This window comes from Aphis gossypii, chromosome 1, assembly GCF_020184175.1.
Source record: "Aphis gossypii isolate Hap1 chromosome 1, ASM2018417v2, whole genome shotgun sequence".
Lineage (NCBI taxonomy): Eukaryota > Metazoa > Arthropoda > Insecta > Hemiptera > Aphididae > Aphis > Aphis gossypii.
This window is the reverse complement of record NC_065530.1, coordinates 60,204,923-60,218,342: the sequence shown is the minus strand read 5'-3', so window position 1 is coordinate 60,218,342 and position 13,420 is coordinate 60,204,923.

The window sequence follows — 13,420 nt, the reverse complement described above, 5'->3', positions numbered from 1 at the left end:
CATTTTAAATACCTATACGTTTTTAATTCTTATCATAATCTGTATCTAAAGAATAATTGTCTGAAAATAAAGATTTATAAAATGTAATATTGAATATTTTTACGTACGAAAATATATATGTAAGATTTTCTTTCCTGGAGCTTTGTAAAAAATTGAATTGAGTATTAGACAACTGAAAATATGGTGGCAGTGATGGGTCATACGTCGTGTATGATATCATAGTAAAAATATAAAATACAATATCTTATACTTTGCAAACCGGCTTCTACAATGCGGGTAATCGTCGCAGAAATCTTCCAGAGTCGGCAACGCCTCGGTCGTACGAGAATGATTAGCGATTTGCGTAACTTTATAGCCGTCTGAATTGAAGTTATAATTTATATATTTTAAATAACAATATTATGCTTTTATATATATATCACATATGGCGCGATAACACCAACTTACGGCTTGTTCAATTAACGACTTGTACCCGAGTCGTACTCGGTGACTATGCCTATTATAATGATGTACCATAACATGATATCAATACGCAGCAACGAGTAACGACGAAATGTACACCGACAATACGAGTAAGTTTGTACTGTACTATTATGTACACGATATGTAGTCATGTAGATATGTATATATTATAACGATTGTCGTGTACGACTTTTATATTAAATACGTTATAACGAGAAACGAAAACGATTAAATCCCGTGTCCTCGCGTCGCGTACACGACATCGTCGGAACGGAAGAAAATCAATGTTTCGCAATATAATGTCTTAGCATCCTTGGAGTTATACAAAACAGCAGCAGTCTTACAAGTTTAAACGAGCAGTATAGCTTTTACGAGTAGCCCGAGTAGATAACCGTTACATTCTCTGATTTTTAAGCACTATTATGTTTATTATAGCTAGATAGGTACATAATCAATAATACATAATATATAATATAGGTATAGTCACCGGATAAGTATACATTTTCTCGATTAACGTTGTATAATAATATATTATTAATATTATAAAATAAAGTACCAAGTGCCACCAAAATATCATGATCAAGATCACTTACAACCAATCTAACATTTTATTCACATTATTTCATATTGTCATACCTATAACAATATTAATCATAATCAAAATCACAATAATTATTTATTTCACCTGATCCCTATAATGCGAACTAATCAATCCTATAGATTAGTAAATGAGTTCTAAGTTCAAATTCTTACTCGATATGCTGCAGATACATTAAAACTGTACAAAAATATTATTGTGCATAATTTTTTACCTGTCTTTTTTTAACTATATTTATTTTTATTTAGGGGATTTTTTTGAACACAAAATTATCTGAGTGTTAACATTTTGATCATGAAACTCGATTTCGTAATGAAAATTTCGAAACGCATTTTGTGCGTTTGCTTAAAAAAAAATGTGCAACTTATCGATGAATGACGTTGTTGCAATACCTATAAAAGTTATAAGGTAGTAACAATAATATTAAAATATATTTGCATGTACGTAAATACGTAATATATGTACTTATTTAGGTTATTGTAGTTGATGGAACGCTTTTCCATCATAGGTAATAATAATACACGGCATGCTTATTATTATTGTCGATATACCTACATATTATAATATAATAGTATAATATAATACAAACACAAAATGTAAAGACATTCGTTTCCGGCGCTTTTCCAAAAGTCGAGTACATACATCGTTACACAACAATCGAGTTTAGACTACGTTCCGATTGTGTTTAATATAAAATAGGAATAGGAACGTTGTTTAAATAGGTACATATATGATACATATAGATATAGGTACGAATAAACACATATTTTTTTTACGTAATCTCTGCGGTTCTTCTGAATAAAGAACAATACGTTTTTTTTCGGTTGTGCACATTGTTTCTAACGACTTTTGAAAGCGGTGAAAGCAGATACACGCAGGCGTCTTCTGCGGGAGGAGGACTCGCGGACGAGGACGATTTAACCGACCTCAAATCCTGCGGCGAGACACGCGACACCGCAATAACGCTGTCGTGTAGAGCTTGTGTACTTCGCACAAGCGACCTATTATTGTTTCCGATCACTTCTCTCTCTCTATCTATCTCTTCGTGGTGTATGTAGGTGCGAATTCCTTCGCCCGTACATTTCCGAACCACAATATAGATGTTCATAAATGTGTTACAATGGCGTGAAAAAGTGTACAACTATATACAAGTGTAAATACTTATATAGGTACGTACGATGTATAGTGTGTATGTATACCTTGTGCATATAATATATCATATTATTATAGTATAATACATTTGTGTATATATATATATATATATTTATAATTAGACGGATACTCTATTTGCAAGTGGTGGTCTCGTGAACAAGTGTGCGTTTTGTACTATGCGTATATAGCCATATAGACCCGAGGCGGTGTCTCATTGTTCGCGCGCACTGCAGCAGACCACATATGCATTCGATCGCATGCGTGCGAGTGCGAGTACCGACGACACGCACACAAGCACTCGCGTCAAGTTGAATAATAATAACGAAAAAAAAAGAATTAAAAAAAAAAACAACACAACGGCCGCGAAATGAACGGAAAAAAATAATACATCAACAACTACAACGACGAGCTAGTGTATAATATTATAATAAACCTCTACAGCGTGCACACAATGAAAACCGAAACGCCCGTGTAAAACACTAACAATGGTATGATATTATATATACGTGTTAATTAAATGTATCGTCGCGCGCTTTTGTTTCAACAGCGGTTGCGGCTCCCCTGGGTAAACCACTCGAAAATAATATCATCTATATATACAGAAAATTAGCGTGTTACTAAAATGTAATAACATAATACACCCGAGTTTGATTTGAGCGAACATCTTGGTAACCTGGCTACGATATTTTGAAGTGGCCCACAAATTAGCGTATAATCGATTCCAATTTATTATTATGATGTTTAAAACTTTACAACTAATTGATACTTATGGGCTATGACCCATCTCATTACTGGCCAATGGGTAAGCAGAACTCAGAAAGAAAACTTACTGAAATAAGTATAATAAGATATACAATATATAATCAAAGTAATAACATTTATATTCAACGAAATATTATGGTGTAGGATTTTATGCAGGTACATTCAAAATCTTTAACTATCCTAAGTCATATCTATCTAACTAAAATCCTCTAGAATATCCTAAAAATACGATTCCATGATTCCATAAGCACACTTACCCATAACTACGTATATGTACTTTTTAAAGTTACTCCTAGTTTTTTTAGGCTAGAGGAGGGGGGGGGGTTGAACCCCTGTATTGATACGACATCGATACTATATCGTATATAACTACAGCAGTGTAACCTTGTATAGGTACTGCTAGCACTCCAGCACACTGCAGTGTATATCTAAACATAAGACGTATCTATAGTAAAACCGTAACGGGTGTCGGATTTTCGTGCAGTGGTACAGGTCACCGTCATCAACGGTCAGACAGACCAACGATCGTCGTCGCGATATTGTCGAACGAGACCGAGTCGCATAGTATTGTGCGCCGCCGTACGCCGACAAAAACAAACGAAATCAATCAAAGGGTGTTCACTCACTCGATCGCGACATATAATCAGATCGACGCGCGTATATAATGTTATGCTATATTATATAGTATATATCTACACAGCCAGTGATTGGTTACGTGACTGATCAGCCGGCAGCAGAATTCGTCGAGGCGGCACGTCCGTCGAACGTATATTATACCACCATTATGTTAGCTGTCGTATACATATATGTACAGCGCAATATTCGTGCATGTATACTACGATATCAGGTGTATAGGTATACGAATAGAGGTATAGGTAGTTGGCGTATAAGTTCAAATGAAGAAATACACGAAGTGACCGTAATCAGCATTTATTTTTTATAGTCTGATTATTGGAGAGGAGGAAATCCGAAATCACTACTAGAACAACAATTGCCGGTTTGTTCATTTAAAAAAAAAAGACATATTATCAGAGAATATACTCGTATATGGAGCCTGCAAACAAAAACATGGGTAGTAGGCAGTTAGCCGTCTGCAAAGCGTACGGATAAGCGAGTGGATGACTGAAGGTTTTTGTCTTATTATTTCACCGAATCGATTATAAACGGCAGTAGTAACATTCGGAATTACTGACATTTTAAACAAAAGGGATCCCAATATTTTTTCGAGTAAATGCACACGTATTAGGGGAGAATGGGTGAGATTATAACAGGAAAGAGACAATCAATGTTTTTTGAAGAAAAAAACTGGCCATCCGTATTGGTCGGTCATCCCTCTAGACTGAAATTATTATTTAATCTCTCGATTCCATCAAATATTATATTTTTAGGTCAATGTATACCTGCCATATTTCTACATCGAATACCTGAAACATTTAACGGGTGTAAAATCGTAAATTTATATATATATATAACCTACCTGCTGTGGAGACCGATTCAAACGCGGTACGTTAACGGCAATGGCGTGGGGAGGAGGGTGATCCCAGTGGAAATAATAATAATAATATAACGTTCACTTTTCATATAGGTACCTGCCGAAAATCTCGATGCGAAACAATGACTACTACGACGACTGTATACATTATTATAGTGCTACCTGTTTGCCAGGCGTGGTGCATTTGTGCGTGTTCGCAGCAGGTATACCTGCAGAGTCGGCGGACCCTTTTACGATTTTTTTTTCCACACGGGATTTCACGAACTAACAACGAAATACATTTTTAAAAGCATTATCGAAACATAATATTATACATGCATACGCTACACACTACACACGGCTATATATATGTTTACGTGGTACGAATGTGCGTGCTTACAGTTTATATACCTAAATATATATATTCATGCGATACGCCAAAATATCATAATATATTATAACAAATCACTGACGTATAGGAATATTAATAATAAATTAATAAATAATAATCGTGTATTCAATATCGAACGAGACTTGACTTCGTATTCTAATTTCTAAATAATACATTAATTGTGCAAAAATAAAAATAAAAAATAACTCGCGCGAATAATAGAATAATGAATCGAATTTTCAATACAGCTGTATGTTGCTATGTACAATATCATTATTACGTTTCAGTTGGAAAATAATAGAAATTCGAACGTGAATCGTACCCAGTCGGGTACCCGCGAGTCGCGTGTTCACCTGCAACGGTGACGACCGACGGCTAATGAGAACGACGCGAGCAGATAACGATCGTCGACGAATAATCAGGCCCACAGGTCACACTTGCCGACTGATATATATATATATATATAAATTCGAGTAAATAATAATATTATTATCAAGAAGACATATAATAATATATAACTCTATTCGAAATTAACGATTTTTTTTTCAAATGTTCGTATACACATACATTACACAGCTGTATAATAATATTATGTATACCGTGTGATTACTCGCCGCTCGTTAAATGTATATTATCTACCGCAACGGGTCTCATCGACTATCATCATCCTGCTGTAGTTGAGCGGCGGCTCGTTCGTACCTACCTACGACGTAATAATAATATATATATATATATATGTAATAACAGGTCGCTCCGCAGATACGCCGGTAGAACGTGTGATAACTACTATATTATAGCATGTACCCATATAAGTGCGTCAGTTTTCGTCTCGAAAAATATAGTAATTTCGTGCGCAAGAATCGTATTATGCACATTTACACCGTATTTTTTTCGTACGCGCGTATCATTATCGCGTAACGTAAAATCATACATAATATAATAATAATATTGTGTTGTGTACTTGCGTGTAAACGCGCGAGCCGAACAAGCGATGGCGCGTGTGACGCGGACAAATTTTACCACGATGAATGGTCGTGACAAATTTCTACATTATAAGACGATCGGTACAAGTGGTACAACACACATACCTATACATTGCGGTCGTACACGCGATAGTACCAGTTTATAATAATATAATATGTATACAGTGTACTGAGCACTGCACACACACACACACGACAGTGCTGCGGGGTTCACCCCCACAATACAGTTTCAATAATGCACTCGTACAATAATAACGGCGGCCACCGGATGTAGAGTATATACCTGCCTACGCGTATATATACATTTTCATGTGTATAAATTTAAACATATTTATATATTATACGTCTCTCTTTCTCTCTACCTTATACTATATATATGTATATATAACACGCATATGTTATATATGGTTTATTGTAACGGGTCGTAGAGAAACCCCTCCGATGTACATATTATTATATAGACGACCGTCTATACCCCCCGCGACGAGCGAACTCTCTGTGTTTAGATATAATATTATTATTATGTATAATATGTGTGTCGTGTGTGTACTGCTGCAGTATAAATACATAATAATATGTATGATGACTTTATGCGGTCGTTCGGTACGCGTCAAAGTCGATTTCCAGTCCCTGCACTTCACCTCTACGCGTAATGTACACTACCGCCACGATTTTGACGCGGGTTTTTTGAATAACGTCAAATGCAATACCGCGGCCGAGTCAATTGATTTCAGCGCGCACGAATATTGCAGTATAATAATATGTATAACACGTACAATGTACAGAGGAAAAGCTTCTATTCGAACGCACATTCACCGATGTCTATAGTTATTTTTAAAACAATAAAAAAACGAAGGAAAAAAGTTATTTTTTAAAACTAAAAATATGGAGTAAAAGGATGGTTATTTTTGAAAAACACTGAGAAAAAAAGCTTCGCGTGTCGGATTACGGAACGGGCGCGTTATGCTCGTATTATATTATAATATACCTACACCGGTGGCGTTGAGCATTGTGTACAGCCCGTGGTTGAAATATAGTTATTTTCCCCCGTCGACAGTAATAATAACAATTGTACTGCCACCGCCGCATTCGTGTGTGTGTATAGAAACGTCTTTTCACACGACAGTTTATTTTTTTTATTATTATTGTTTTCTTCCCTATCACACCCTTTACGAAGTAAGAAAAAAAACTCGGACAGAAATATATTATACAGACACAAAATTACGATCGGAACGGGGTGACACGGTACCTATATAAATGTTACCATCGAAACAGGATTATACTATTCTTAGAATCCGTGCATCCTGCTTAAAAAATAAGAATTATAGTCTTAAATTTCTGTGTTTGGTTCGTTTTCTGTATACATACACATTTAAACAAGAAACGAACCTCGGGTCACCTGGCCCCTACATTATATAGATGCACAGGGGTCGTTTGACTTCTTTACGCATAAAAAATACACTTATATTTATGCTTGTGTGTGTCTTAAGTCGTTCACACAACGAAAACATATTGGACGACCGCGTTAAATCCAATTACGGCACCTGGGCAATCTGCCGGGCGATTCGCATCGTCGGACCCGAACAAAAAGCGTTTAATTGAAAACGTGACCGAACACTGTTGCGTCGTGTGTATAATACTTTAATGTATACATATATACAAGCGCGCGTGCTGGGTACATGCATAATGTGTTATACAACTCAGACAAAGTTTAAAAAAAAATTCAAATACTTTTCACTGCAATTGTAGTATATACGTACTTATTAAATATACAGTATACATATTTTAATATTATATTGTATACACCGTTGTACGTGCGAATATAATAATATATTATGCATGTACTACAATGCACCGAGAGAGCACTGAGGAGCGAAGTGAGGAGAGCTGATTTTTCGCTTACCTACAACGGCTACAACGGACTATGAACAGAACGAACATCGTCATCATCATATTATAATACACTAATCCAACGTTGAAACGGGTTTTTAACAAGAAAATAACGTAATATTTTTATTTTATATCAATATTTTAATACGTGTTTAAATGTAAAATAGCTAAAGGAGTAAAAAACGAAAAAGGATAATGAATGGAAAATAATATCACGAATGGCGAAGAAAACTATTTGAAATTAGTTTGATAAGTACTAAGTAATACCTATAGAAAAGAGAACGGTCTCTGAAAAGGTCTGAAAAAAAGAAGACAAATTTAATACTCGTTGCTAATAAAGTTGTAAAAATGTTATTAAATATTGTTGTATTTGGTGTTTCATATCAGTTAGGAGGCCAACTTTAAGAACGCAGGTTAAATGCTATGCCTAGTTTTTCCGAGCATGTCGTGTATGCACAACCAAGAATCACAAACCATATTAATATGTACTTGTCCACAGAAGATAATTCGTATAATTTACTAATTGTAATTTTTATAATACAAGCACGATGATAACAACGCATCGTTATCATTTCGGAGAAGTCAAATAAACCGTTTAACAATTACTGGAAAATTTAACTACCCGTATACATAAACACGGCAATAAAAACTTCGAACGGTCGTCGCATATATTTATTGTATAATGAAATAATAATAATGTGTATATACATAGAAAATATACGCCGACGATAGTCGATATTGGGTGTATGGTAAACGCGCGTGACTTAACTGCAGCGGCATCGTCTCAGTTCATTTGACGTTAGGACGTGTTCGCGCGCGCCCGACGTATATACGGCGGTCGGCGAGTATACCGTTAAAACTGTCAACGAGTGCATGACAAAAATTAAAAATATTAAAAAAATGTATTTCAAACGGTAGTAAAGGATTGACGGACAGCAGAATAGCCCAGAAAAAGAAATGAACGAAAAAATATCCGAAAAATAGATACCACGTAATAATACTAATAATATATTGTATATTATTATGTGTTTTATTATAATATACAGTCGAAACTCATCGTGTTTCGATTCGCTCGCAAATTATAAGATGTACATTGTACAGACTATGACAACGACCGCGAGCTGGCGTCCGCGACCATGAAAATCGGTTAAATCAACTACACGACACAACGATAATGAAGTATAAAATAATATGTTTAAAGACATCCACCTATATACTCATATATACATATATATATTATCGTGGAAAGCGTACGCATACACCTGGATCGTATAAGTATAGGTCGCCAAAAATCGTCACGGACGGTCGTTTTTTTTTCACCACAATTACCTCCTAATGCGCATATAGTGTTTGTTTTAAATCGAAAAATTCACGTTTGGCCATAGCATAATTTTACACGCTCCGATCCCGATTTTTGGGGCACGGACGTACCGTGACAGCGTTTTAATTAAAACAAAATAATATACATATCATTAAAGTGTCGTACGGCGCACGACGACGACTCGACGACTGCGAATCGCTGAAAATCGGTTTTTACCCATCCGCGAACTGCGAAGTAATCTTCGATTTAACATCGACGATGGTACGAACAATTGCATATTCTATGTACGCGTATAATTTTTACACGGCTGTACTGGTTAGACGTTTCTGTGCATCCAACTTGATATTTTAGTGCTGATGCGTTACAAGAATACATCGTATATTATGTGTGACTTTCTTGTTTTAGTCAATTATGTCTAAGAGCTGTGGTGGTTGGTCAAAAAAATTTAAAATGTTAAAATGCAATCGGTGATCATAAAAAAAGCGTAGTTCTTCATCCGTTGCTATAAGTATATGCATCGACTCGTATATAGTTGTGCTCGTGGGCCAGTCGTGGCTCTGATATTTACTTGTCAATACTGACAATACTTAAGATGAAACATGATAAAGTTTTAGATTTTGAGAGGAGTTATGAATGTACAGATTGTACAATGTCGACTGTTTCACACAGGTTTAAACTCAAATTTAGACATAAGTTTAGAACCCAATTTTATTGTATCCCTTTTGTACCGGTAGTTACCGGTACTATTTTAACAATTAACTATGAATAATGAGTGCTTGAAAGAAGTATCGCGTTCGAAATATAGACATTTTGCACGTACGTACCCTCCCTACATTCACCCCCACAATAAACATGTGATGTTAATTGTTCAGTGTCGCTCTTGTTAGACACTACTATCGAACAAAACAATACGCAACACGCCGTGTGTTATGGACGAACGTTTTTCCATTTCCGTTTTCAGCAGTTTTATTTTTGTCGACCGGAAATTCGTTTTTATTGCGCGATGTGTTCCGCGAGCGCGTAGGATCACCGTGCGGCTAATGACCGTACACTCGCGACGACGGCAATCCATTATCGTGTTCGAAACCAGTTGCTGGTTGTGTGTATCGCATTGATCGTCCGTTGCGCGACGAATATTATTTTGTATAATATTATTAAATAATTTTATTTTGAGCGAGCGAGTGGTTACGACGTATCAACAGTTCGCAAAATATAATTTCAATAATGAGTTTGTGTATTTAATGTTTTATTGAATTGTATGTTTGGCCGATTACGTCGGACCGTATTATTATTATTATTATAATTATAAGTAAGAGCTTGACGAGCTTGTGCATTTTTAAAATATATACTCCGTAAAACTTTTATACGTCAAAGCAGGCTCGTTATCGCTTCTGAGAGCGGTAAAATTCTTTATTTCTTTGAAGAAACAAATTAAATGTGTAATATCCCCCGCACGATGGTACGTAGAATTACCGTCGGACACGAAAATACGCATGTAAATATAATATTATTCTTATTTCCAAGAATATTATGATCATTGTGTGTGTGTGTGTAATAGACTGCAGTAGTGACCTTATCTATATAATGAATAATTCCGACTGTTTTAACACTATATTGCAACTATAATATTTAGAAAAAAAAAATATTTTACGTTGCAAAAAAAAAATGATAACTCGTGTATACCAAACTCTTGTACAATAAGTATATATGTGCGCCGATTTGAGACGTCGCTATTAAAATATGGTATCCGCAGATAGTCCGGTAATGATAACGTTCTGTATATTATATTAATGATTATCTGGTAGAAATATCGGATATAGGTACAGTATTTTTGAATCGATAATTAATGTTCTAAAACGTATTTTGTTTGACCTATCGATCGAAGACTAACTCACACCGTTCTCACCCATCCGACATAATCCTGCATTATTTTGTTTTTATACTACATTATATAGTTCATAATATAATATATTATTATATCATACAGAAAATCCATCGGTTTAGAGACGATACAAAGAAAAAAAAATCGAAAACAGTAGAAAAACAATCAATAAACAATGCTATAATATTATGATGTTCGTCCAATGGTATCGATTGACCCATTTTCACACAACGATGGTTTTTAAAGTAAATGTGGTATAAACTATAAAATATAGTATTTACTATTATAATAGTATGATTGTTTAGTCGAGTTCTTAAATCATTTTCGCGTATGTTTGCATTGCAATATAGATGCATTTATTACAATACACAATATTGTTCTACATAATATAGTAATAAAGGTACACGCTTATTCATTAGTCACCCAATAAAATGTTATACATTTTGGTAATTGGCTTGCTTGAAAAATAATCGATTTAATTCGGCAATCGCGTTACGTTATTTTTTCAACACACCCGTTGCGCATAAATCTCTACCATAGACCGTGGTTGCAAATTACAGCAGTCTGAATTATATTATGTGTTAGTTTCGCCAATAACGCGTTTTATTGTAGGTATATGGTTCACGTCATATTTTGTTAGTAACTTTGGAAGGGTTTTTTTTGTATTCATGAAAAATCCATGTAAATTAATTATTATAAATTGTTTTTAATAAAATTCGTCTCATCACTATGGTTTGTAATATGTATATAATATAGACTGTGCCTATTAGTTTAAAAATATGAATTAATAGTAATATATTATAATAACTCAATATTTTTCGCCAGAAAAAAATCCACATAGAATCTATTTATTCAGAAAAAATAGTAGAACTTTGAACAGACTAAAATGACGATTTATTATTAATTAATTAATTAATAGAAAATATACATTATACAATCTGTAAAATCAAAAATCAAAAATAAGTAAATTTGATGTAAGAAACTGAATGACGTGATTTCTAGCTATATTACTTCAACTTAATTGGGTGAGATTACATTTTTTTATACATTTTGAATTTTTTGAACGTAGCCAATATCGTTTTAAGCGGCTATGAGGATAGACTAGTTGAGATAGCTAAAAAAGAAAAATTAGATAATCAGGTATTTGAGTAATCTATATAATGATAGAATGGAATTTTGTTGTGGGTGGAAGCGGAAGTATACAGAAATAATAAGAATTTTAAGGCGGCAGTAATAAGAATATTATATTATATGCTTTGAATGATTTGACTGATATTTTTTAAATTTTAATTAGGCAACTTAAGTTGGTCTTAAATTCAAGCTAATACTTAGATATTAAACTAAATTATCTATGAGGATATGAGGATTATGTAATATTATTTAATGTTAGTACCGGACTGCCTTTAGTTTGTAAGATGAATGATTAAGAATATTATGATTGATGATTTATTTAAATTAATTTTTATTGTCCATTGGTTTGAACCAAATTAGCTGTTCAATTAAATGATTTTGAAAATTGTTAACGGCATTATGGCAATGATTATTATACTTGGATAAAAATAATCTATACAGGTGTCAGCGGTGTCACCTGAAAATGTAACCAATTATATTATGACGAGGTTAGTATGAAGTATATACTTAAAATATCAAATTTTTCATTACTATGAGCATAGAATGTATTTTGTAAAAAATAAAAAAAAGTTTATGGTTTAATCGAACATAACCGAACATTGGAGACCTACATTTCTAAAACAATAAAAAACAACGCGACTGGACAGTACTGATTTTCTCAAATATAACCCGGCGCATTGTATTAATGACAAATTAATGGGTACCTATTCAGCACCTACCAACCAGTTACCGGAAATCGAAAATAATAATACAAAGCGATAAACCGTGGAGATTAAAAACCGCGAGAAAGTGAAAATCGCGGTTCCCGAGAAACATTGCTCGCACTAAAATATAGCAATACTATTTAAAACCGATTAAAAATCAGTAACAATAGTTTATTAGGTACCTACATATTATTGTTGTTAATATATAATTATAATAATTAAAAAGTATGTAGGTGTGTTTAACATTTTAATACGGAAACGTGAAAATCGAGTTCGTTGACCAAAATTCGAGACAAAATAATTATCATCATTCGTTTGGTAGATAACTAGTTGAGCATTGTTTAGTGTTTACTCGATAGTATACAATTTTAATAAATAGTAATTAATCGGTAATTTATAACGATGAGTCGAGACTACTTTTCGGTGGTCACTAGCGCACACGAAGTTGGACTTGGGATTGTTCACCAAGTCGTAATGAATATATACTACACTGCTGTCGGAGAGGACGGTGGAAATGGTGTGCCGTGCCATCGTAGTGTCGTCGTGACAACAATAACAACAACAACAACGACGACAATGGAGTTAAAATAAAAAAAAACAATCACGTCCTAAACGTAGGTACTACACCGGTGTAGTCGGAGAGCACGTACATCGCACACAGCGAACTGCACGG